The 25,832-nt window shown below is 41.3% G+C and overlaps 1 protein-coding gene across 5 annotated transcripts in view; it reads left to right on the top strand.

Moving 5' to 3' along the window:
- The window catches only part of LOC121568324 (serum response factor), a 66,716-nt gene that overhangs the window by 5,464 nt on the left and 35,420 nt on the right, over positions 1-25,832 (top strand). The window lies entirely within an intron of this gene.

The raw sequence follows: 25,832 nt of genomic DNA, 5'->3' as shown, positions 1-25,832 counted from the left end.
ATTTGCTTATTATAAGCAATTAGACATTATTTATACTTTGATACTTAAGTATATTTTTTAAATCACATTTACTTTTGATACTTAAGTATATTTAAAACCAAATACTTTTAGACTTTTACTCAAGTAGTATTTTTCTGGGCGACTTTCACTTTTACTTGAGTCATTTTCTATGAAGGTATCTTTACTCTTACTCAAGTATGACAATTGGGTACATTTTAAACCACTGCCAGATTCCATGTGGTTTTTGAGCTGTGTTAGTTTTAACAGGATATGCAGCCTCATCTCCCCCCTCTCGCACAATTGATTTCAACGTGATAATTGATAGGAGTGATTGACAAAAGTGTTGTGTTTCTCTTTCAGTTTTGGTGACCCCATAACAAAATGCAACATTCTAAAATATAGGTGACTGTTCTGCAGGTTGTCCTCTAACCATTGATGTAAAAATATATCCAGTTTCCATGTGTTTTTTGCCACTTTTGCAACAAAATAACAGGGTTTTTGGTGCGTTTGCAGTTTATAATGTGCTCGTTTAAACAAATACAAGCAATATGATTACTATTATTGCACATGTGTAGATAGTAAATGTTATGTTTAGGTTTCTAATATATCACAAACTGTTTCTGCATATTGGTTATTGATTTGGACACTTTAAAACGGGAATGTCAATAAACTGTCATTATCAATATGTCTTGTCAACAGGAAGCAGCGACTGCATCATTTTCAATTTATGTTTTAAGAATATAAATTGAACTTTCAACATTAATTTCCAATGGTATTGTACTTAATCAGGTAAAAACTGCTGAATGAGACCAAAAACGTGTTGTGATTTATTTATTTTGATGATCTACCAGAAATCACCAAAACTGGTTTGCCCTGCCTAATAAGATATCTAACTGGCAAACATTTAGTTGTGAATTCCATACTCTAACTAGATCAGTGTGTGGTGCACAACAGTGAGTGAGTTACTCACAAGACTCCGGTCTCTCATCATTGTGTGCTTGTAAGGCTCTGTCGTAGCCGGTCGTGACCGGGAGACCCATGGGGCGGCGCACATTTGGCCCAGCGTCGTCCAGGATAGGGGAGGGAATGGCCGGCAGGGATGTAGCTCTGTTGGTAGAGCATGGCGTTTGCAACGCTAGGGTTGTGGGTTCGATTCCCACGGGGGGTATAAAAAAAATAATGTATGCACTCACTAACTGTAAGTCGCTCTGGATAAGAGCGTCTGCTAAATGGCTAAAATGTAAATGTAAGCAAACAACATGTGACTAGGGACTATCACTAAGCCTCATAATGTGACAAGTGAAATAAAGAACGTGATCTGCTATATCTCCTAACAATACGTTAATTTCACAAGTTGACTGCAGTTATTTACTTAAAAGTAGCTACAGATATTCAAATGTATTTTAAAAAACTTGACGGTATTGAAAAACCTTCCCGTGGCTATTTCCAAATACCCCGGTATACCGCCCAAGCCTAGTATATACCATTTAATTGTGTATTACAGCCTGATTAATCAGACTAGATGTTGCATTGCTTGACGTGTACAGGGCATCATCAAGTCCTGTGAGTCTGTAAAACCCCATAATTCTCCTATAGCAGGGATCATCAACTAGATTCAGCTGCGGGCAGTTTAAAAAATAATAAAATAACAAATTATTGAGCGGATGGTCAGGGTGCCGGAACATAATAATAATATGCCATTTAGCAGACGCTTTTATCCAAAGCGACTTACAGTCGTGTGTGCATACTTTTTTTTTTTGTGTATGGGTGGTCCCGGGGATCGAACCCACTACCTTGGCGTTACAAGCGCCGTGCTCTACCAGCTGAGCTACAGAGGACCAACATAATTACAAATAAATTGTAGACTGCAAATTGACCGCAAGAAGCCCAAACGGATATAATATTTGACTAAAACATAATCATTTCAAACCTTGCTTCCATTTGTGTATGATCACATCTCTCTATTATGCGTGGGAATACTTTGGAACAGATTTCCAAAATTATAATCACTTAGAGCTGATTTTGCTGGTGTTTTTAGTATTTTATGTCCAACCAGTTGGGGAACCCTGACGTGTAGGCTACACCAACACTGACCAAGAATGTCATTATTAGATAGACTTCAACTTCCCTGTACAATAACCTTCCCTTGTGTCACTTTGACTTATATATTAATTAACCCGTGGAAGGCCCATTCAACCCAAAATCACACATAGAATTTGCCCTAATCTGATGTAATAAAACTCCCAGACATAATGTGTAAAGAACCAAGTGGGACATATCATCTCTGTCCTGGCACTGAGTGACTGGAAGTCACAACATTCATGACTGGCTCTGTGCTTTAAATAGACTAGAGCAACTGACATTCCTATTTCTAACCACGACCTCACCCGTGCTATACACACACACACACACCTCTGTGTCCGGTAGGCGTAGTTGCAGTAACATACTTTTAATCTAAATTTATATTAAACTATTTTCAATTGACATACATTTTTATCACATTTACAAAGAGCAGTTTGTGCTCCGTACATTTTAATGTTTCTCATTCAACCTTTAAAGTAACTATAGTACCAGATTGAGTAAGATAAGTTAATATAATGTGTTAGGTAGGAGTTCTGCAAACTTAAGGTTGGTAAATGACTGAACTCACACTCTATTATACATTCACTACTGCAGCCTCTGGTCAGCAGCAGTTCAGATCACAGCCCTCCTGTCCTGAAGTGTGTCAGGCAGAGCCAACAGCTGACTAAACCCCAGGGACAGAGATCAGAGGACAGTCAAAGGGCACTCAAGCAGACCAAACGGGCCACTGTGCACCACTGTAATGAACACATGATTCCTTCATCATGCTCTAGCTCTCTGTCATACAGCAAGTCATCCGAGGGCTCAGAGGAGGTCTGAAAGTGGAAACTCCATGGGTGCACCTGAATCTGTATCTCGGGCCAGGGTTGGGTGACTGATTCAGTTCAGCATTTACTGCAACAACTCTCCCCTTTTCAGTGTTACACTTCTGACCATGCAAGCACATGGAACGTAGGCTACTCACTACACTCTGGCGAACAATGAACTGAAAACTCGTAAGAGTCATTATTCTACGAGCTTCTCATTCACATGTTGTTTACCATAAGGGGCTTATTGGAGCTTTCATTTGTGACTGAGCCTTGTAAAAGTGTGCTTTAAACAATGTGCATTTGTTGATTGCTAGGCATACTGGAAGGAGTGCACAAATTGTTGAGTGAATTGTTTGTTGCAGAAAGATAAGTTTAACAGGCTAGAGTCTATTTGTTTCATTTAAACCCCCAAAAATTGGGTGTATATACCAACGGCCTGTATAGGTCCGGAAAAATACATCAGTTATTGTCTCTTCTTTTTTTACTCTACCTGTAAATCGTTATCTCTGCAACATGGATTCTGTTGCTATGTCTATTCTCATGGAGGCTTCCCCGTTCAGAGAAAAAATTTAGCATTTTGTGCGCTGCAGGAACTGTATTTACTATGCGCTCTTCCGGGACAATGTGGACCAACCGGAATTCCAATGCAACAATTGTTTATTCGCAGAGGACTATAGAGAAGAAGTGGCTACTATTAACAAATAGATTAAGAACTTGCACAATCTACTGGGAAAAGCACCCCCTGCCTACCTTCTCCTTCTCTACTCCACAGGCTGGATGCTGTTCCGATGTGCTGAGAGTATCACCGCCATGTCAACACTCATTGACTAAATGGCCAATGCCTTCCAGGGACTCCTCCCTGAAGAAGTCTCCCACTTCCCTGGAAAATGGAGCAGGACTGTCGCTTCTGATGGATTTAGTGGATGATACTGTCACCATTCCTGCTGCCCAGCCATGGAAGCACGTCACCCGCCGTAGGCCAATGGAGAGAAGCGGCCTGTGGCGAGTGGGGCTTCTTTGGCGTTGGGAAGCCCGACCCAATTCCAGTTGTCGAACAGCTTTGTCCTCTTGGCTTTGGAGGTTCCAGCACCATCGTCCCCTATCCTGACTCCTTCCCAGGGTGATTCTTCCCCGGATTCTGCCTTGGACTCAGATCACCGGACCTTGAGGTTGTCTGATGCACCGGCTCCTCCGTCAGCCACAATGGGTTCGGCGGCCGGCTCGAGGCGAAAAAACTGCAGGATCTCCTCTGCCATCTCACCAGCCATTATAATTGGCAGCTCTATGGTGAGAAACATCTCGGTTCCTGGGGGCAAAAACCTTGCGCTATCCTGGGGCTCAGGTACAGGACATTACTAGGCTGCTTCCTACTGTTTTACGCCAGAACATGGAGTCTGTCGCTGTCGTAATCCATGTGCGATCTAATGACATTAGGATGGCTAGCTTGGAACGTCTGAAACTGGATTTTATAGAACTGATTGGAACTCTGAAAGACTCCAATAAATGTCCAATTATTTCAGGCCCAGTGCCATCACTGAGTCGTGGCAGCAAAAGATTTAGTAGGTTGCTGGCACTACACGACTGGCTACAAGTCTACTGTAGCTCTGTTGGAGTTACTTTTGTGGATAACTTTGACACCTTTTGGAAACAGAAGATCTTCTACAGAGGATGGGGTCCATCCAAATCATCTTGGTGCCTGGACCCTGTCCTCGCATTTCAAGGTTGCGCTGAGACATTGACTTATCAACACCCCAAGTCCCGCTTTGGTAATCCCAACCATACATGATCAGTATTATCATCGTACTGAAGGTCCGCAACAAGTAACCATCATTGACTCTTGTTTTAACCCACAACCTCGAGGCATGGTACAGTTCTAGACAATTTTGTATATACTGTATACCAATTCAAGCTATCCTTATGGTATTTTCAAATAAGGGGTTAACAACTGAGCATAGTTCGAGGCATAGGCCTCATGGTTCAATTCTAGGCAATCTTGTATCCAATTCAAGCAAACCACATGGTATTTTCTAGTAGGGAGTTATTTTATTTTTATTTAACTAGGCAAGTCAGTTAAGAACAAATTCTTATTTACACACAGCCTACATGGTCCTCTGTAGCTCAATTGGTAGAGCATGGCGCTTGTAACGCCAGGGTAGTGGGTTCGATCCCCGGGACCACCCATACGTAAAAATGTATGCACACATGACTGTAAGTCGCTTTGGATAAAAGCGTCTGCTAAATGGCATATTATATTATATTATATTATATTATAAGCCACTGATGCAGACTTTTGGAACATCTACATTTAAAAAAGTATAATAAATCCATGTAATATAGCCTACACCTTCACAATAAACCATTATTTATTTTAGACTGGTCTAAAGAAACATGATATGAAGAAAATGTAGTCTATTTCAGAAGAACAGAATAGCATACTCTGAGTTGTCCTGATCTGGCTATGCCATATGGCTGTGGGCTACACTAGTACATTTAGCAGACAAGATTTGCTAAGAATTCCGTGGCATTATTTTATAGTATGAAGAAAACAATTGAACAAAGCTGAATAAAATAGAAAGGATATTTTCTCCAAAGGATTTGAGGGAGTGCTCACATGCGGCTATTCTGTGTTGAGCGGTTAACAAAGAAATAGGTACTCCTATATGCTGAATTTAGAGTTGTTAATGTAACTTTAGTTGTTCTACAAACGTTGGGCTATATGTTTTGATTTTGAATACATTGTAAGGCTGCATGATGCGACTCTAATGATGATTTGAAAAAAGTTGCTTGAAAGGCATGAGCTCTGCTTAGTTTTTTGCGCAGGCTGTACAGACTTGGTCAGTCTCTCATTGTGAGACAAAGATATCCCCTTTGTGTGGCCGTAATGCACCCTAAAAAAATCCATGCCTTTTGCAGCCCTTCTCGCTGAGTGCTGCCTGCTCCGAAGCACCTCTCATCTCACTCACAAGGCTCTCTATCACCTGATCGGGTCTTTCTCACAGGCTACAAGTGAAGACCAACACATCGGGATGCAACTGCGTGCGTCCTTATCCAATTCCGAGATGCATATTGGAAGAACTGTCCAGATTTACTTTTTGTCAGCCAACAAGATGAGTAGGCCTAATGAACAGCAAAATCACTAGCCTATGTCAATCTACTATCCCCCATAATACAAACGTTGACCTATTCTGTGCGATAAATACATATTCCAAACATAGTCTGGAACAGATGTGGGATGCGATAGATCCCAAATTAATACAACCACTAATATTTTTACGCAATGAGGCTGACGCAACAGATCAGAATGTTGATAAACTATTAGGCTATTTATTCACATTATAAGCACAGCAATGCACACACGGCACAAATGTTCCATTAGTGGAAAACACCATTATCAAAAGTGGTCCCCTGTAGGTCAGTTGGTAGAGCATGGCACTTGCAACGCCAAGGTTGTGGGTTCGTTTCCCACGGGGGACAGTATGAAAATGTATGCACTCGCTTAAAACTGTAAGTCGCTCTGGATAAATGTGATTATGCATGTAATGCTTATATTATAAAGGTGCATTTTAATGGCACAAATTATCTTCCCCAAACATGAAACTCTGCGCTTATAACATTTTTGACATAAGTTTTCCTGGATTTTTTTGTTGTTATTCTGTCTCTCACTGTTCACATAAACCTACCATTAAAATTATAGTCTGATCATTTCTTTGTCAGTGGGCAAATTTACAAAATCAGCAGGGGATCAAATACTTTTTTCCTCACTGTGTGTGTGTGTATATATATATATATATATATATATATATATATATATATATCAGTGGGGAAAAAAAGTATTTAGTCAGCCACCAATTGTGCAAGTTCTCCCACATAAAAAGATGAGAGAGGCCTGTAATTTTCATCATAGGTACACGTCAACTATGACAGACAAAATTAGAAAAAAAATCCAGAAAATCACATTGTAGGATTTTTAATGAATTTATTTGCAAATTATGGAAAATAAGTATTTGGTCAATAACAAAAGTTTCTCAATACTTTTGTTATATAACCTTTGTTGGCAATGACACAGGTCAAACGTTTTCTGTAAGTCTTCACAAGGTTTTCACACACTGTTGCTGGTATTTTGGCCCATTCCTCCATGCAGATCTCCTCTAGAGCAGTGATGTTTTGGGGCTGTCGCTGGGCAACACGGACTTTCAACTCCCTCCAAAGATTTTCTATGGGGTTGAGATCTGGAGACTGGCTAGGCCACTCCAGGCCCTTGAAATGCTTCTTACGAAGCCACTCTTTCGTTGCCCGGGCGGTGTGTTTGGGATCATTGTCATGCTGAAAGACCCAGCCACGTTTCATCTTCAATGCCCTTGCTGATGGAAGGAGGTTTTCACTCCAAATCTCACGATACATGGCCCCATTCATTCTTTCCTTTACACGGATCAGTCGTCCTGGTCCCTTTGCAGAAAAACAGCCCCAAAGCATGATGTTTCCACCCCCATGCTTCACAGTAGGTATGGTGTTCTTTGGATGCAACTCAGCATTCTTTGTCCTCCAAACACGACGAGTTGAGTTTTTACCAAAAAGTTATATTTTGGTTTCATCTGACCATATGGCATTCTCCCAATCCTCTTCTGCATCATCCAAATGCACTCTAGCAAACTTCAGACGGGCCTGGACATGTACTGGCTTAAGCAGGGGGACACGTCTGGCACTGCAGGATTTGAGTCCCTGGCGGCGTAGTGTGTTACTGATGGTAGGCTTTGTTACTTTGGTCCCAGCTCTCTGCAGGTCATTCACTAGGTCCCCCCGTGTGGTTTTGGGATTTTTGCTCACCGTTCTTGTGATCATTTTGACCCCACGGGGTGAGATCTTGCGTGGAGCCCCAGATCGAGGGGAGATTATCAGTGGTCTTGTATGTCTTCCATTTCCTAATAATTGCTCCCACAGTTGATTTCTTCAAACCAAGCTGCTTACCTATTGCATATTCAGTCTTCCCAGCCTGGTGCAGGTCTACAATTTTGTTTCTGGTGTCCTTTGACAGCTCTTTGGTCTTGGCCATAGTGGAGTTTGGAGTGTGACTGTTTGAGGTTGTGGACAGGTGTCTTTATACTGATAACAAGTTCAAACAGGTGCCATTAATACAGGTAACGAGTGGAGGACAGAGGAGCCTCTTAAAGAAGAAGTTACAGGTCTGTGAGAGCCAGAAATCTTGCTTGTTTGTAGGTGACCAAATACTTATTTTTCACCATAATTTGCAAATAAATTCATAAAAAATCCTACAATGTGATTTTCTGGATTTTTTTTCTCAATTTGTCTGTCATATTTGATGTGTACCTATGATGAAAATTACAGGCCTCTCTAATTTTTTTAAGTGGGAGAACTTGCACAATTGGTGGCTGACTAAATACTTTTTTCCCCCACTGTATATATCTTTAATTGCAGCTCAAGTTTTTTAAATCAGCCTATCACTCGAATATCTTTGCTTTAAATTAGTGCACGTGCGATTACTCTCGCTGTCTTTCTTTCTCTCCATCAATTCCATTCAAATTGCATTTAAAATAGATAATCCTGTTCTAGATTCATATGTAGCCCTATATTTAGATGTCCTAGCCTACCTCTTTCAGGTAACACATTTTATGCAGTATTAGCCTTTATATTTAGCTAATTAATGATGGGTTATGCATAATATACTTTCAACTTACAGCTTCTGTCTCTTGCGCAATACGCAAGCACCTGTGCTTAGCTGGCCTCTTCTTAAAAAACGCTCCTTAGCTCTTGGAGTCCCATGCAGGAAAAGCTAGACTAGAATAGCTTGCTGGACATTATTTTTGATTTAGCTTTTCTTATACCAATAGACTATTCGAAGAGGGACGCAAGTTATTTTTTGCTGAATGTTAAATACAGCAGCCAATAGAACTCACCGGTAGTTTGAAAGAAGAGTGAATGCGCGATGGCGGTAGGCTATAGCAGTTATTTATTCAGACCCATAACCATTCAATCTTCGTGAAGAGAAGTGAAAGCCTTCTGCATCTAATTCTAGTCTTATGTTCTTCAAGGATGCCATTAGAATGAATAAGATGAGGACAACAAAACGTATTTAATTTAACTGTTGAAAGGAATGAAGCAACAATCGAGAGAAGAAGGGGAGGTAGGTTAATAACATTAGGGGAAGTATTATGAAGGGTATACAGTGGGGAGAACAAGTATTTGATACACTGCTGATTTTGCAGGTTTTCCTACTTACAAAGCATGTAGAGGTCTGTAATTTTTATCATAGGTACACTTCAACGGTGAGAGACGGAATCTAAAACAAAAATCCTGAAAATCACATTGTATGATTTTTAAGTAATTAATTTGCATTTTATTGCATGACATAAGTATTTGATCACCTACCAACCAGTAAGAATTCCGGCTCTCACAGACCTGTTAGTTTTTCTTTAAGAAGCCCTCCTGTTCTCCACTCATTACCTGTATTAACTGCACCTGTTTGAACTCGTTACCTGTATAAAAGACACCTGTCTACACACTCAAACAGACTCCATCCTCTCCACAATGGACAAGTCCAGAGAGCTCTGTAAGGACATCAGGGATACAATTGTAGACCTGCACAAGGCTGGGATGGGCTACAGGACAATAGGCAAGCAGCTTGGTGAGAAGGCAACAACTGTTGGCGCAATTATTAGAAAATGGAAGAAGTTCAAGATGACGGTCAATCAACCTCGGTCTGGGGCTCCATGCAAGATCTCACCTCGTGGGGCATCAATGATCATGAGGAAGGTGAGGGATCAGCCCAGAACTACACGGCAGGACCTGGTCAATGACCTGAAGAGAGCTGGGACCACAGTCTCAAAGAAAACCATTAGTAACACACTACGCCGTCATGGATTAAAATCCTGCAGCGCACGCAAGGTCCCCCTGCTCAAGCCAGCGCATGTCCAGGCCCGTCTGAAGTTTGCCAATGACCATCTGAATGATCCAGAGGAGGAATGGGAGTAGGTCATGTGGTCTGATGAGACAAAAATAGAGCTTTTTGGTCTAAACTCCATTCGCCGTGTTTGTAGGAAGAAGAAGGATGAGTACAACCCCAAGAACACCATCCCAACCGTGAAGCATGGAGGTGGAAACATCATTATTTGGGGATGCTTTTCTGCAAAGGGGACAGGACGACTGCACCGTATTGAGTGGAGGATGATGGGGCCATGTATCGCGAGATCTTAGCCAACAACCTCCTTCCCTCAGTAAGAGCATTGAAGATGGGTCGTGGCTGGGTCTTCCAGCATGACAACGACCCGAAACACACAGCCAGGGCAACTAAGGAGTGGCTCCGTAAGAAGCATCTCAAGGTCCTGGAGTGGCCTAGCCAGTCTCCAGACCTGAACACAATAGAACATCTTTGGAGGGAGCTGAAAGTCCGTATTGCCCAGCGACAGCCCTGAAACCTGAAGGATCTGGAGAAGGTCTGTATGGAGGAGTGGGCCAAAATCCCTGCTGCAGTGTGTGCAAACCTGGTCAAGACCTACAGGAAACGTATGATCTCTGTAATTGCAAACAAAGGTTTCTGTACCAAATATTAAGTTCTGCTTTTCTGATGTATCAAATACTTATATCATGCAATAAAATGCACATTAATTACTTAAAAATCATACAATGTGATTTTCTGGATTTTTGTTTTAGATTCCATCTCTCACGGTTGAAGTGTACCTATGGTAAATATTACAGACCTCTACATGCTTTGTAAGTAGGAAAACCAGCAAAATCGGCAGTGTATCAAATACTTGTTCTCCCCACTGTATGTCTCATCAGTGGCATGTATTCATGGATGCTAAGGGAAGTCAGGCTTCCCCAAAAAATGGACCAAGAAAAAAAATACATGTATGTATCTTTCGTCTCTCTGTGTTTCATAATTTTCCTTAAATTCGCAAGAGGCTGAATGTATCTCACAGGAGAAAGCATCCGAGTGAGCAAAACAGCGCCTCTCTGTCTCTCTACGTGTAGGCCATCTATCTGATGCTGTGCTTTGTAAGTAGGAAAACCTGCAAAATCGGCAGTGTATCAAATACTTGTTCTCCCCACTGTACATACGTACATACATACATATCCTTTAAAAATATATATATTCCCCTTTATTACTTTCCAACCCCACCACCCTTTCCCTACTTGGAGTAAACTAGTGAACAGCAATGCTTAGGCCTCTACTTCCAGCTTATACCTACTATCTACATTTTATGGACACAGTCAATTTTACAATATTATATTTTGTTTGTTTTTTCTCCTGATCTTCCTCTACTCTCAACCTCTCCGATCATTTTCATGATGTCCATCCGGATTGCTTCTATATGCCATATCTTTCTAACTGTGCTCTTTCACAAAAGCTCCCAACCTACAACCTATATACTTATTATGGACACAGTATGCTTACATTATTAGTTATCTTGTTATTATTTGTTGTTAGTTGTTATTAGTCCCATCCTTCAATTCCATTCAACACCTCCCATCTATCTTTTAAGACCATCCATATAGGATTTCTATTTGCCATATATATTTCAACTGTACTGTGATGTCTTACAAAAGTTGTGAACCTTTCTATTCTCATTGTTTCTACAGATTGTGAATTGAAAATATATTTTTTTGCTAAAAGTATTATTATATTATTGATTGATTGACTATGACTTTTCAGATCACCCAGTAATGCTATCTGCAAAGTTGGCTCCAGGTAAATATTGCAATCCTCTAGCCATTCCTGGACCTGTGTCCAAAAATAAGCTACAAATGGACAGTACCAAAACAAATGACCTAATGATTCTGTCTCTTCGCAGCATTATCTGGAGAGCTGGGAAGATTGTATCCCCTATATAAATAACATTATATTGGTAGCAAGAATTTTATATAATAATTTAAATTGAAAGATTCTTAATTTTTGAATCCGGTGTCATTTTGCGTATCAGTTCATAAACACTATGCCATTGCATCGGTACGTCAAAAATCTCTTCCCAACTATTTTGCAATCTATATGGGACGGCTGTCAATCCTTTGGTCCTTAAATGAAACTGTTATACTTTTTTATTTATCACATTTTTCCTTAACCAATTATGTTCTTTAATGCAAGGCCGACAGACAAGTTCCTTACTTTCTCCCCCTTCCACTTTCCTCTTCCATTTTTACGGTAAGGCTGCAATTATTTGGTTGTAATTTTGGGTAGAGCAGACATTTCCATATGTTTTTGTTAGCTGCATGTGCGACACAACTCCACCAGTCCTACCGATGATATCATTTACGAAGATTATACCTTTTTTAAACATGTTGTAAAAAAACAGGGTTTTTGTCAATTAGTATATTTGAGTTTAACCACAATATTTGTTGCATGATTTGTTCTGTCGTTTCTGGAGGATTAAATTGAAATTGCAACCAACTTTCTATGGCTTGTTTTAGAAATAGTGATATTTGGGAGATGATTTCCTTTTCAAATAACTGAAAGTGAGTGGTTGTAATCTGAATAAAGGGAAAAAGGCCATTCTTGAACATTGGGTGAGACAATCTTACTAATTTGCTAGAGAACCAGTTCGGATTTAAGTATACCTTTTGTATGACTGAAGCTTTTAGTGATAGGTCTAATGCTTTAATATTTAATAATTCCTGTCCTCCGAATTCATATTCATTATATAAATAGGCCCGTTTAATTTTGTCTGTCTTGCCGTTCCAAATAAAATTCAATATAAGACCATAAGCAAATAGGTAAACTGGGATAATACTAAAGAGTTAATCAGAGTGATTTTTCCACAAATTGACAGGTATTTACCTTTCCAATCTATTTTTGCTAACTTTCTATTAAAATGTATTGAAGTGAGAACATTTATTTCCTTTGGGATATGTATTCTGAGTATATTCACATCACCATCATACCATTTTATTGGTAAACTACATGGTAATGTAAAAATTTTATTTTTTAGTGATCCAATATGTAATATAGTACATTTGTCATACTTTGGTTGTAATCCAGAGAGGTTAGAAAATGTATCTAGATCCTCTATGAGGCTGTGGAGGGATTATATTTGTGGATTTAAAAGAAAACATGAATCATCAGCATACAATGACACCTTTGTTTTTAAGCCCTGGATTTCTAATCCCCTGATATTATTGTTGGATCTGATTTTAATAGCTAACATCTCGATGGCCATAATAAATAGATATGCCGATAGTGGACAACCTTGTTTCACTCCTCTTGACAGTTTAAAACTTTCTGAGAAATAGCCATTATTTACTATTTTACACCTAGGGTTACTATACATGATTTTGACCCATTTTATAAGAGATTCTCCAAAATTGAAATGCTCCAGGCATTTATATATAAACCCCAGTTGTACTTTATCAAATGCCTTTTCGAAGTCTGCTATGAATAGCAGGCCTGGTTTCCCTGATGTTCCATAGTGTTCTATTGTTTCCAGTACTTGCCTTATATTATTTTACATTTTAGTCATTTAGCAGAGGCTCTTTTTCCAGAGCGACTTACAGTTAGTGAGTGCATACATCATTTTTTTATTTTTCATACTGCCCCCCCCGTGGGAATTGAACCCACAACCCTGGCGTTGCAAACGCCATGCTCTACCAACTGAGCTACACCGGCCATTCCCTGGGCCAATTGTGCGCCGCCCCATGGGTCTCTCGGTCGCGGCCGGCTACGACAGAGCCTGGATTCAAACCAGGATCTCTAGTGGCACAGCTAGCACTGCGATGCAGTGCCTTAGACCACTGTGCCACTCGGGAGGTAAATGTATATATCTCCAATGTATCTTCCATGTAAAAAACCTGTCTGATTTAGAATGAATAATGTCCGACAATACCTTTTTAATTCAATGAGCTATACATTTTGCTAGAATTTTTGCATCACAACACTGAAGTGTAAGGGGCCTCCAATTTTTTAAATGGACTGGATCTTTATATTTTCCACTTGTATCCTGTTTCAGTAATAATGAGATCAGACCTTCTTCTTGAGTGTCAGATAATCTACCATTTACATAGGAGTGGTTAAAACATGCTAATAACGGTCCTCTTAGTATATCAAAAAGGTTTGGTATACCTCGACTGGTATGCCATCCAACCCTGGAGTTTTCCCGGACTTAAAGTCTTTAATTGCATCCAGAAGTTCCTCCTCTGTAATTTCACCTTCACATGAGTATTTCTGTATGGCTGTTAATTTTACATTATCAATAGAAAAACAATCGCTACAATTAGCTTCAGTTAGAGGAGATGGAGGCGACTGAAATGAAAACATATGCTTAAAGTACTTTGTTTCCTCCTTCAAAATATCATTTGGTGAATCATGGGTTACTCCGTCAATTGTAACCAGTTTCAGTAAATTATTTTTGGTAACATTCCTATGTTGAAGATTAAAAAATAATTTGGTGCATTTTTCCCCATATTCCATCCAGTTTGCTTTATTTTTATAATATATTACACTTGATCTTTCTTGAATAAGTTTCTCTTTCTTTTAGTTTTTCCTCTAATTTATTCTGAGCCTCTATGTTACAGTTTTTATTGCCATCTATCTGTTCTGTTAGACTTTCTATTTCCTTTGTTAGTATAAACTCTTTTGACCTAAATTGCTTTTGTTTTCGAGATGAGTACTGAATTGCATGGCCTCTAAAGGCACATTTAAAGGTGTCCCATACAATAAGGGGATTTGCTGTACCTATGTTATGTCGGAAAAAGTCAGTTATAAATTCCTTTGTCCTAGTTAAAAATAAATTATCATCCAATAGGCTTTGATTACATTTCCAATATCCTCGCCCACGTGGAAATTCAGTAAGAGTAATGTATATGCCAATTATATGATGATCCGACCACATTCTGTCCCCTATCAACACTTTTTAAACTTTTGGTGTCAACGAGAACGAGATAAGAAAGAAGTCAAGACTACTATCTTGATTGAGTCTCCTCCATGTATATCTCACTAGATCAGGATATTTAAGCCTCCATATATCTACTAGTTCTAATGTATCCATGACATTCACAATTTCCTTAAGAGCATGTGGGAGATTGTTTGTGGTGTGATTTCCTATACGGTCCATTGAGCTATTTAAAACAGTATTATAATCCCCCACCATAATAATATGGTCTTGAATTGCTTGCAGGGTTGATAATGTATTATATATATTGTCAAAGAAGTGTGGATCATCATTATTTGGTCCGTAAAGGTTAATGAGCCATATCTGTTTATGGTCCAATAACATATTTCAAATAATCCATCTACCTTGCGTATCTATTTGGACAATTTGCACATTCGGATCGAAATTACTATTAATTAATATCATCACCCCTTTTGAATTTCTTTGCCCATGGGAGAAGTATATTTCGCCCCCCCATTCCTTTTTCCACGCAACTTCATCAAGAATTGTTGAATGAGTTTCCTGTAAACAATAGATATTATATTCCTTCTCTTTGAGCCATGTAAATATTGTTCTTCTTTTGTTATTATCAGCTAAGCCATTACAATTATAACTGGTTATACTTATTTCACCATACACCATAATGAGATACAAGTTTCAAGTCTATTTATCATTATATATGTTTGTAAATTTACCAATAAAAAATACCGTAATGATTGAGTGTCCATATAGCTGTACCGTGATATTTGCATTGCTACTAAGTAACCCTTCAATTGTTCTCCACTAATTCCCCCGCTAAAGCCCCTCCCTATCCCAAGTTGAGCCATCATCCCAGTGATCGGCATCCCACCCACGTCCCTCCGGATCCCTAGGGCCCCGAGAGGCCAGGACCCATCCATCGACAACAGGACACAGTGCCACCCACAAAACGGAAGCAGATTAACCGCCAAAAGCATTTCCAATGCTGTCACCTCTCTCATATATATATATATATATATACACATACAGTGAGGGGAAAAAAGTATTTGATCCCCTGCTGATTTTGTACGTTTGCCCACTGACAAAGAAATGATCAGTCTATAATTTTAATGGTAGGTCTATTTGAACAGTGAGAGACAGAATAACAACAAAATAATCCAGAAAAATGCATGTCAAAAATTTTATAAATTGATTTGCATTTTAATGAGGGAAATAAGTATTTGACCCCCTCTCAATCAGAAAGATTTCTGGCTCCCAGGTGTCTTTTATACAGGTAACGAGCTGAGATTAGGAGCACACTCTTAAAGGGAGTGCTCCTAATCTCAGTTTGTTACCTGGATAAAAGACACCTGTCCACAGAAGCAATCAATCAATCAGATTCCAAACTCTCCACCATGGCCAAGACCAAAGAGCTCTCCAAGGATGTCAGGGACAAGATTGTAGACCTACACAAGGCTGGAATGGGCTACAAGACCATCGCCAAGCAGCTTGGTGAGAAGGTGACAACAGTTGGTGGGATTATTTGCAAATGGAAGAAACACAAAATAACTGTCAATCTCCCTCAGCCTGGGGCTCCATGCAAGATCTCACCTCGTGGTGTTGCAATGATCATGAGAACAGTGAGGAATCAGCCCAGAACTACACGGGAGGATCTTGTCAATGATCTCAAGGCAGCTGGGACCATAGTCACTAAGAAAACAATTGGTAACACACTACGCCGTGAAGGACTGAAATCCTGCAGCGCCCGCAAGGTCCCCCTGCTCAAGAAAGCACATATACAGGCCCGTCTGAAGTTTGCCAATGAACATCTGAATGATTCAGAGGAGAACTTGGTGAAAGTGTTGTGGTCAGATGAGACCAATATCGAGCTCTTTTGCATCAACTCAACTCGCCGTGTTTGGAGGAGGATGAATGCTGCCTATGACCCCAAGAACACCATCCCCACCGTCAAACATGGAGGTGGAAACATTATGCTTTGGGGGTGTTTTTCTGCTAAGGGGACAAGACAACTTCACTGCATCAAAGGGACGATGGACGGGGCCATGCACCGTCAAATCTTGGGTGAGAACCTCCTTCCCTCAGCCAGGGCATTGAAAATGGGTCGTGGATGGGTATTCCAGCATGACAATGACCCAAAACACACGGCCAAGGCAACAAAGGAGTGGCTCAAGAAGAAGCACATTAAGGTCCTGGAGTGGCCTAGCCAGTCTCCAGACCTTAATCCCATAGAAAATCTGTGGAGGGAGCTGAAGGTTCGAGTTGCCAAACGTCAGCCTCGAAACCTTAATGACTTGGAGAAGATCTGCAAAGAGGAGTGGGACAAAATCTCTCCTGAGATGTGTGCAAACCTGGTGGCCAACTACCATAGTCCCCGTGCCCAAGAACTCTAAGATAACCTGCCTAAATGACTACCGACCCGTGGCACTGACGTCTGTAGCCATGAAGTGCTTTGAAAGACTGGTCATGGCTCACATCAACAGCATAATCCCAGAAACCCTAGACCCACTCCAATTTGCATACCGCCCCAACAGATCCACAGATGATGCAATCTCTATCGCACTCCACACTGCCCTTTCCCACCTGGACAAGAGGAACACCTACGTGAGAATGCTATTCATTGACTACAGCTCAGCATTCAACACCATAGTGCCCTCAAAGCTCATCACTAAGCTAAGGATCCTGGGACTAAACACCTCCCTCTGCAACTGGATCCTGGACTTCCTGACGGGCCGCCCCCCAGGTGGTAAGGGTAGGTAACAACACATCTGCCACACTGATCCTCAACACGGGGGCCCCTCAGGGGTGCGTGCTCAGTCCCCTCCTGTACTCTCTGTTCACCCATGACTGCATGGCCAGGCACGACTCCAACACCATCATTAAGTTTGCCGACGACACAACAGTGGTAGGCCTGATCACCGACAACGATGAGACAGCCTATAGGGAGGAGGTCAGAGATCTGGCCGTGTGGTGCCAGGACAACAACCTCTCCCTCAACGTGACCAAGACAAAGGAGATGATTGTGGACTACAGGAAAAAAAAGAGGACTGAGCACGCCCCCCATTCTCATCGACGGGGGCTGTAGTGGAACAGGTTGAGAGCTTCAAGTTCCTTGGTGTCCACATCACCAACGAACTATCATGGTCCAAACACACCAAGACAGTCGTGAAGAGGGCACGACAAAGCCTATTCCCCCTCAGGAGACTAAAAAGATTTGGCATGGGTCCTCAGATCCTCAAAAAATTCTACAGCTGCACCATCGAGAGCATCCTGACTGGTTGCATCACCGCCTGGTATGGCAACTGCTTGGCCTCTGACCGCAAGGCACTACAGAGGGTAGTGCGTACGGCCCTGTACATCACAGGGGCAAAGCTCCCTGCCATCCAGGACCTCTATACCAGGCGGTGTCAGAGGAAGGCCCTCAAAATTGTCAAAGACTCCAGTCACCCTAGTCATAGACTGTTCTCTCTGCTACCGCCACGGCAAGCGGTACCGAGTGCCAAGTCTAGGTCCAAAAGACTTCTCAACAGCTTCTACCCCCAAGCCATAAGACTCCTGAACAGCTAATCATGGCTACCCGGACTATTTGCACTGCCCCCCACCCCATACTTTTTACGCTGCTGCTACTCTGTTAAGTATTTATGCATAGTCACTTTAACTCTACCCACATGTACATATTACCTCAACTACCTCAACTAGCCGGTGCCCCCGCACATTGACTATGCAACAGTACCCCCCTGTATATATAGCCTCCCAACTGTCACTTTATTCTATTGTATATATAGCCTCCCTACTGTCACTTTATTTTTACTTCTGCTCTTTTTTTCTCAACACTTTTTTGTTGTTGTTTTATTCTTACTTTTTTGTTTAAAATAAATGCACTGTTGGTTAAGGGCTGTAAGTAAGCATTTCACTGTAATGTCTGCACCTGTTGTATTCGGCGCATGTGACCAATAAAATTTGATTTGATTTGATTTGAAGACACGTCTGACCTCTGTGATTGCCAACAAGGGTTTTGCCACCAAGTACTAAGTCATGTTTTGCAGAGGGGTCAAATACTTATTTCCCTCATTAAAATGCAAATCAATTTATAACATTTTTGACATGCGTTTTTCTGGATTTTTTTGTTGTTATTCTATCTCTCACTGTTCAAATAAACCTACCATTAAAATTATAGACTGATCATGTCTTTGTCAGTGGGCAAACATACAAAATCAGCAGGGGATCAAATACTTTTTTCCCTCACTGTATATATATATATATATATATAGTGTATACAGTGGGGAGAACAAGTATTTGATCCACTGCCGATTTTGCAGGTTTTCCTACTTACATAGCATGTATAGGTACACTTCAACTGTGAGAGACGGAATCTAAAACAAAAATCTCAGAAAATCATATTGTATGATTTTTAAGAAATAATTTGCATTTTATTGCATGACATAAGTATTTGATCACCTACCAACCAGTAAGAATTCCGGCTCTCACAGACCTGTTAGTTTTTCTTTTAAGAAACCCTCCTGTTCTCCACTCATTACCTGTATTAACTGCACCTGTTTGAACTCGTTACCTGTATAAAAGACACCTCTCCACACACTCAATCAAACAGACTCCAACCTCTCCACAATGGCCAAGACCAGAGAGCTGTGTAAGGACATCAGGGATAAAATTGTAGACCTGCACAAGGCTGGGAAGGGCTACAGGACAATAGGCAAGCAGCTTGGTGGAATGGAAGAAGTTCAAGATGACGGTCAATCACCCTCGGTCTGGGGCTCCATGCAAGATCTCATCTCGTGGGGCATCAATGATCATGAGGAAGGTGAGGGATCAGCCAAGAACTACACGGCAGGACCTGGTCAATGACCTGAAGACAGCTGGGACCACAGTCTCAAAGAAAACCATTAGTAACACACTACGCCGTCATGGATTAAAATCCTGCAGCGCACGCAAGGTCCCCCTGCTCAAGCCAGAGCATGTACAGGCCCGTCTGAAGTTTGCCAATGACCATCTGGATGATCCAGAGGAGGAATGGGAGAAGGTAATGTGGTCTGATGAGACAAAAATAGAGCTTTTTGGTCTAAACTCCACTCGCTGTGTTTGGAGGAAGAAGAAGGATGAGTACAACTCCAAGAACACCATCCCAACCGTGAAGCATGGAGGTGGAAACATCATTCTTTGGGAATGCTTTTCTGCAAAGGGGACAGGACGACTGCACCGTATTGAGGGGAGGATGGATGAGGCCATGTATCGCGAGATCTTGGCCAACAACGTCCTTCCCTCAGTAAGAGCATTGAAGATGGGTTGTGGCTGGGTCTTCCAGCATGACAACGACCTGAAACACACAGCCAGGGCAACTAAGGAGGGGCTCCGTAAGAAGCATCTCAAGGTCCTGGAGTGGCCTAGCCAGTCTCCAGACCTGAACCCAATTGAACATCTTTGGAGGGAGCTGAAATTCCGTATTGCCCAGCGACAGCCCCGAAACCTGAAGGATCTGGAGAAGGTCTGTATGGAGGAGTGTGCCAAAATCCCTGCTGCAGTGTGTGCAAACCTGGTCAAGACCTACAGGAAACATATGATCTCTGTAATTGCAAACAAAGGTTTCTGTACCAAATATTAAGTTCTGCTTTTCTGATGTATCAAATACTTATGTCATGCAATAAAATGCAAATTAATTACTTAAAAATCATACAATGTGATTTTCTGGATTTTTGTTTTAGATTCCGTCTCTCACAGTTGAAGTGTACCTATGATAAAAATTACAGACCTCTACATGCTTTGTAAGTAGGAAAACCTGCAAAATCGGCAGTGTATCAAATACTTGTTCTCCCCACTGTATATGTATGTATTCAAATATCCTGCATATCTTATTTTCCATCATTAGCAATTAATATGCGTAAAAATGTCGGCAGTTCATGCGCAGGATCTCAACATACAACCCGGATTGCCATTGTATTACATTTTAATTTATTGACAAGCAATTATTATCCTAGCAAATAATTACCATGGTCCATCCCATACCCCCCCCAACATCCTCACCCCCCCCCACAACAGATTCGGGACAAACACACACGCACATACTCACATACTCCAACACACTCAACCCCCTTCTTCCACAATCAACCATAAAATCAGATGCTCAACGGTTGTTACATCCCGGAGGCCAACTCGAGAAAGGACCTGATTTACGAGTGCAAATACAGTTACAGCTGATTGAGAAAGCATGCAAGATTGAGCTGAAATTGACAACAATGTGAGATTTGATTAATCTAAGTCCTAGGTGATGGAGATCAGATCCACCCTCTTCACCTGAGACACAGACTCTCTGGTCCCCCGTTGTAACCATTTTTCCCAAGCATCTCCGTGCAGTCAGACCTTTGATTATTTTGTGCCACCTGGGCCACAATAATAAACCCCACTCTGATTGTCCGAGTGTGACCCCCTCCCCATGGGTTACTGCAGCCAGTGTTGCCAGCACTGCTACTACCTGGGTGGGGTTACCCCACCGGAATCCCCACCGGCTAGGTACAAGGTTGTCAAGGTTCTCATTAGCAGCTTTGAGAATTTCCTTGTATATAATGCTCTCCCATCAGGGGGCTCTGGCTTTGTATGACCAACCCTGCCAAGGGTGGCTACTTTGAAGAATCAAAAATTATAAGATATATTTGGATTTGTTTTACACTGTTTTGGTTACTACATGATTCCATATGTGTTATTTCATAGTTTTGATGTCTTCACTATTATTCTACAATGTAGAAAATAGTAAAAATAAAGAAAAACCCTTGAATGAGTGAGTGTGTCCAAACCTTTGACTGGTGCTGTATGTATTGGATAACGGCACAATTTTGGGGGTTTGGGCTCATTTAAATGTCGTTAATGTAGGGCTCATAAAATGTATTTAATATATGGCTCATCAGGCTCAGGTAGCATCAGGTTTAAATTCTCATGCTGAGCAAAGCTCTAATCAAATCCAGACAGTTATATGCTTTATAATGCTTTTGAATGACACTTCTGGTTTTGTCGGGAAATACCGGGTTAGCCAGGATAAAAGTGATTTATTGTCGGGATGGAACATTTGTAAAATACAGGGAAAATATTATTATTATATATATATATATATTTTAATAGACATCACTGCATCCTGTATTACAAGTTTGTTTTTGTCCTCATTAATGTCCCATAGGTTATTTCATTACTCTCTCTTTGTTTACAAAGCTCTACTGTACAAGTTTCCAACATACCTCACTTCTTCGTTGTTGAAGTATAAAGACATGAGTTACAAAACACATTCGCAGGGTTGGTTAACTCGTGAGGTTCTTTGGGTCTCCACCGAGTTGGGTAGATCCGCTTTTAGTTTTGATGTGCCCAACTGCTGGAACAATCTGCAGATCTCGTTGAAATTGGATGTGCTGGTGCCGCTCAGGCAGTTTAGGGTATTGATTGAAGACCTGGTAGCTGAGAGATGTAGATGTTATCCATGAGTTGTATTTTTGTGTATTTTAACTGTTGCTTGTGTTCTATAAAATTGTAAAATGCAGGGCTCCCTTGTAAAATAGACCTTTGTCTCAATGGGACTCCCATGACCTTTGTCTCAATGGGACTCCCTGTTGAAATAAAGGTGTACATTTTTAATGTATTAAATTTTTTTAAATCCATACGTCTGAAGCAGATCAGCATTTTGTTGAGACAGCAGTTCTCTCTCACAAAAGATAACAGTTGGAGAACTGCTGCAGTGCAGATAGTCTTTTTTAGATTGTTTCACCAAAATAATTGCAATGCCACTGCATTGTTTGATCTTTGTAAAAAGGTTGAGTTCTGACTGATAAGCAAGGCCCTGCCTTGCTTGTGCTTGTTTCCTTTTGGCATCCTCCACTGTTGTCATGGAAACGGAGGTTTCTGTATATTGTACAGTAGGCAGCAGCATGACTGATTGTTCTGTGCATTCTGGTTTTGACAAAGTATGACAGCATTCAGCAGTTGGGTTTCAGATCTCTGAGGGTGCAGGCCAGGGCAGTGTGATATGGTTGCAATTGATGGACTTCTAGATCAGAAATCTGCCTCTGGTTTGTAAAAGGATGTGCAGGCTCATTCAAAGGCAATGTCAAGCCTGCACACCCTATAGCAAGTCTATTTCTCCAAGACCAGGATTTTACTACTGCTCAAAATTCTCATGCCCCTGAGATTTAATCTACAGATGCACACAGTTTACATAGATCTGTATGACTGTTCATCACAACAGTGCTAATTTGTGTGACACATGGGCTGCTTCAATGGAGCCACATGCCCCAAAGCTTTACATGTAAGGCCAGAAACAGAGCATATAGTGCCTTCAGAAAGCATTCAGACTCCTTGACTTTCTCCACATTTTGTTCAGTTACAGCCTGAATAAAAAAATTAATAAAATGTGCCACTGGCCTACACATAATACCCCATAATGTCAAAGAGGTATTATGTTTTTAGAAATGTCTACAAATTAATACAAAATGAAAACCTGAAATGTCTTGAGTCAATAATTATTCAACCCCTTTGTTATGGCAAGCCTAAATAAGTTCAGGAGTAAACATTTGCCAGTCAGCGGCAGTCCTGTGGGTAAAAACCGCTTGTTGATGAGAGAGGTCGAAGGAGAATGGCAAGCTAACGGGCGGGCCACAAACAGACAAATAATGGCACAGGACAACAGTGGTGTGCTGAATTCCATCTCGGAACACACAACTAGTCGATCCTTGTCACAGATGGGCTATTGCAGCAGACGACCACACCGGGTTCCACTCCTATCAGCTAAAAACAAAAGAAAACTGGCTCCAGTGGGCACACGATCACCAACACTGGACAATTGAGGAGTGGAAAAAGATTGCCTGGTCCGACGAATCCCTGTTCCTGTTGCATCATGCTGAGTCAGGATATAACAATTGAGCAACGATTGAACACCATGGTGTATCTGAACATTGTTGCTGACCAAACTCAATAGAGCATCTTCGGAATAGGCTGTTCGCAGCATGAATGTACCACTGTCCACTCTGCTGCAACTGCGTGATGTCATCGCGTCAGCATGGAACAACATCCCAGTGGAACGTTTTTGACACCTTGTGGAATCTATGCCCCTAATAATTTAGTCTGTTCTGGATGCAAAGGGGGGTCCGACCCAGTACTAGATGGGTGTACCTAAATATATTGGCCAGTGAGTATGGACTGTATATGAATAGAAAAGGTGTGTGCAATAGTTATATAGGATGAGCCTTGACTAGAATACAGTATATACATATGAAGTGGGTAAAACGGTATGTAAACATTTATTAAAGTGACCAGTGACTATGTACATAGGGCAGCAGTCTCTAAGGTGCAGGGTAGAGGACCGGGTGGTAGCCGGCTAGTAACAGTGACTAAGGTTCAGGGCAGGGTACTAGACATCTTCATGGTCCGTGTGGAACGATATACCCGAGACTCAACCCGGGCTCGATTGGGTTTGGGTCTGAAATTCTAACTTTGGTCTCGGGTCTACAGTGGGGAAAAAAAGTATTTAGTCAGCCACCAATTGTGCAAGTTCTCCCACTTAAAAATATGAGAGAGGCCTGTAATTGTCATCATAGGTACACGTCAACTATGACAGACAAAATTAGAAGAAAAAAAATCCAGAAAATCACATTGTAGGATTTTTCATGAATTTATTTGCAAATTATGGTGGAAAATAAGTATTTGGTCAATAACAAAAGTTTCTCAATACTTTGTTATATACCCTTTGTTGGCAATGACACAGGTCAAACGTTTTCTGTAAGTCTTCACAAGGTTTTCACACACTGTTGCTGGTATTTTGGCCCATTCCTCCATGCAGATCTCCTCTAGAGCAGTGATGTTTTGGGGCTGTCGCTGGGCAACACAGACTTTCAACTCCCTCCAAAGATTTTCTATGGGGTTGAGATCTGGAGACTGGCTAGGCCACTCCAGGACCTTAATGCTTCTTACGAAGCCACTCCTTCGTTGCCCGGGCGGTGTGTTTGGGATCATTGTCATGCTGAAAGACCCAGCCACGTTTCTTCTTCAATGCCCTTGCTGATGGAAGGAGGTTTTCACTCCAAATCTCACGATACATGGCCCCATTCATTCTTTCCTTTACACGGATCAGTCGTCCTGGTCCCTTTGCAGAAAAACAGCCCCAAAGCATGATGTTTCCACCCCCATGCTTCACAGTAGGTATGGTGTTCTTTGGATGCAACTCAGCATTCTTTGTCCTCCAAACACGACGAGTTGAGTTTTTACCAAAAAGTTATATTTTGGTTTCATCTGACCATATGACATTCTCCCAATCCTCTTCTGGATCATCCAAATGCACTCTAGCAAACTTCAGACGGGCCTGGACATGTACTGGCTTAAACAGGGGGGCACGTCTGGCACTGCAGGATTTGAGTCCCTGGCGGCGTAGTGAGTTACTGATGGTAGGCTTTGTTACTTTGGTCCCAGCTCTCTGCAGGTCATTCACTAGGTCCCCCCCGTGTGGTTCTGGGATTTTTGCTCACCGTTCTTGTGATCATTTTGACCCCACGGGGTGAGATCTTGCGTGGAGCCCCAGATCGAGGGAGATTATCAGTGGTCTTGTATGTCTTCCATTTCCTAATAATTGCTCCCACAGTTGATTTCTTCAAACCAAGCTGCTTACCTATTGCAGATTCAGTCTTCCCAGCCTGGTGCAGGTCTACAATTTTGTTTCTGGTGTCCTTTGACAGCTCTTTGGTCTTCGCCATAGTGGAGTTTGGAGTGTGACTGTTTGAGGTTGTGGACAGGTGTCTTTTATACTGATAACAAGTTCAAACAGGTGCCATTAATACAGGTTACGAGTGGAGGACAGAGGAGCCTCTTAAAGAAGAAGTTACAGGTCTGTGAGAGCCAGAAATCTTGCTTGTTTGTAGGTGACCAAATACTTATTTTCCACCATAATTTGCAAATAAATTCATTAAAAATCCTACAATGTGACTTTCTGGATTTTTTTTCTCTCGATTTGTCTGTCATAGTTGACGTGTACCTATGATGAAAATTACAGGCCTCTCTCATCTTTTTAAGTGGGAGAACTTGCACAATTGGTGGCTGACTAAATACTTTTTGT

This window comes from Coregonus clupeaformis, chromosome 1, assembly GCF_020615455.1.
Source record: "Coregonus clupeaformis isolate EN_2021a chromosome 1, ASM2061545v1, whole genome shotgun sequence".
In the NCBI taxonomy this organism is placed as follows: domain Eukaryota; kingdom Metazoa; phylum Chordata; class Actinopteri; order Salmoniformes; family Salmonidae; genus Coregonus; species Coregonus clupeaformis.
Note: the sequence above shows the minus strand (reverse complement) of the source record. Positions and strands in the feature narration are given on the sequence as shown.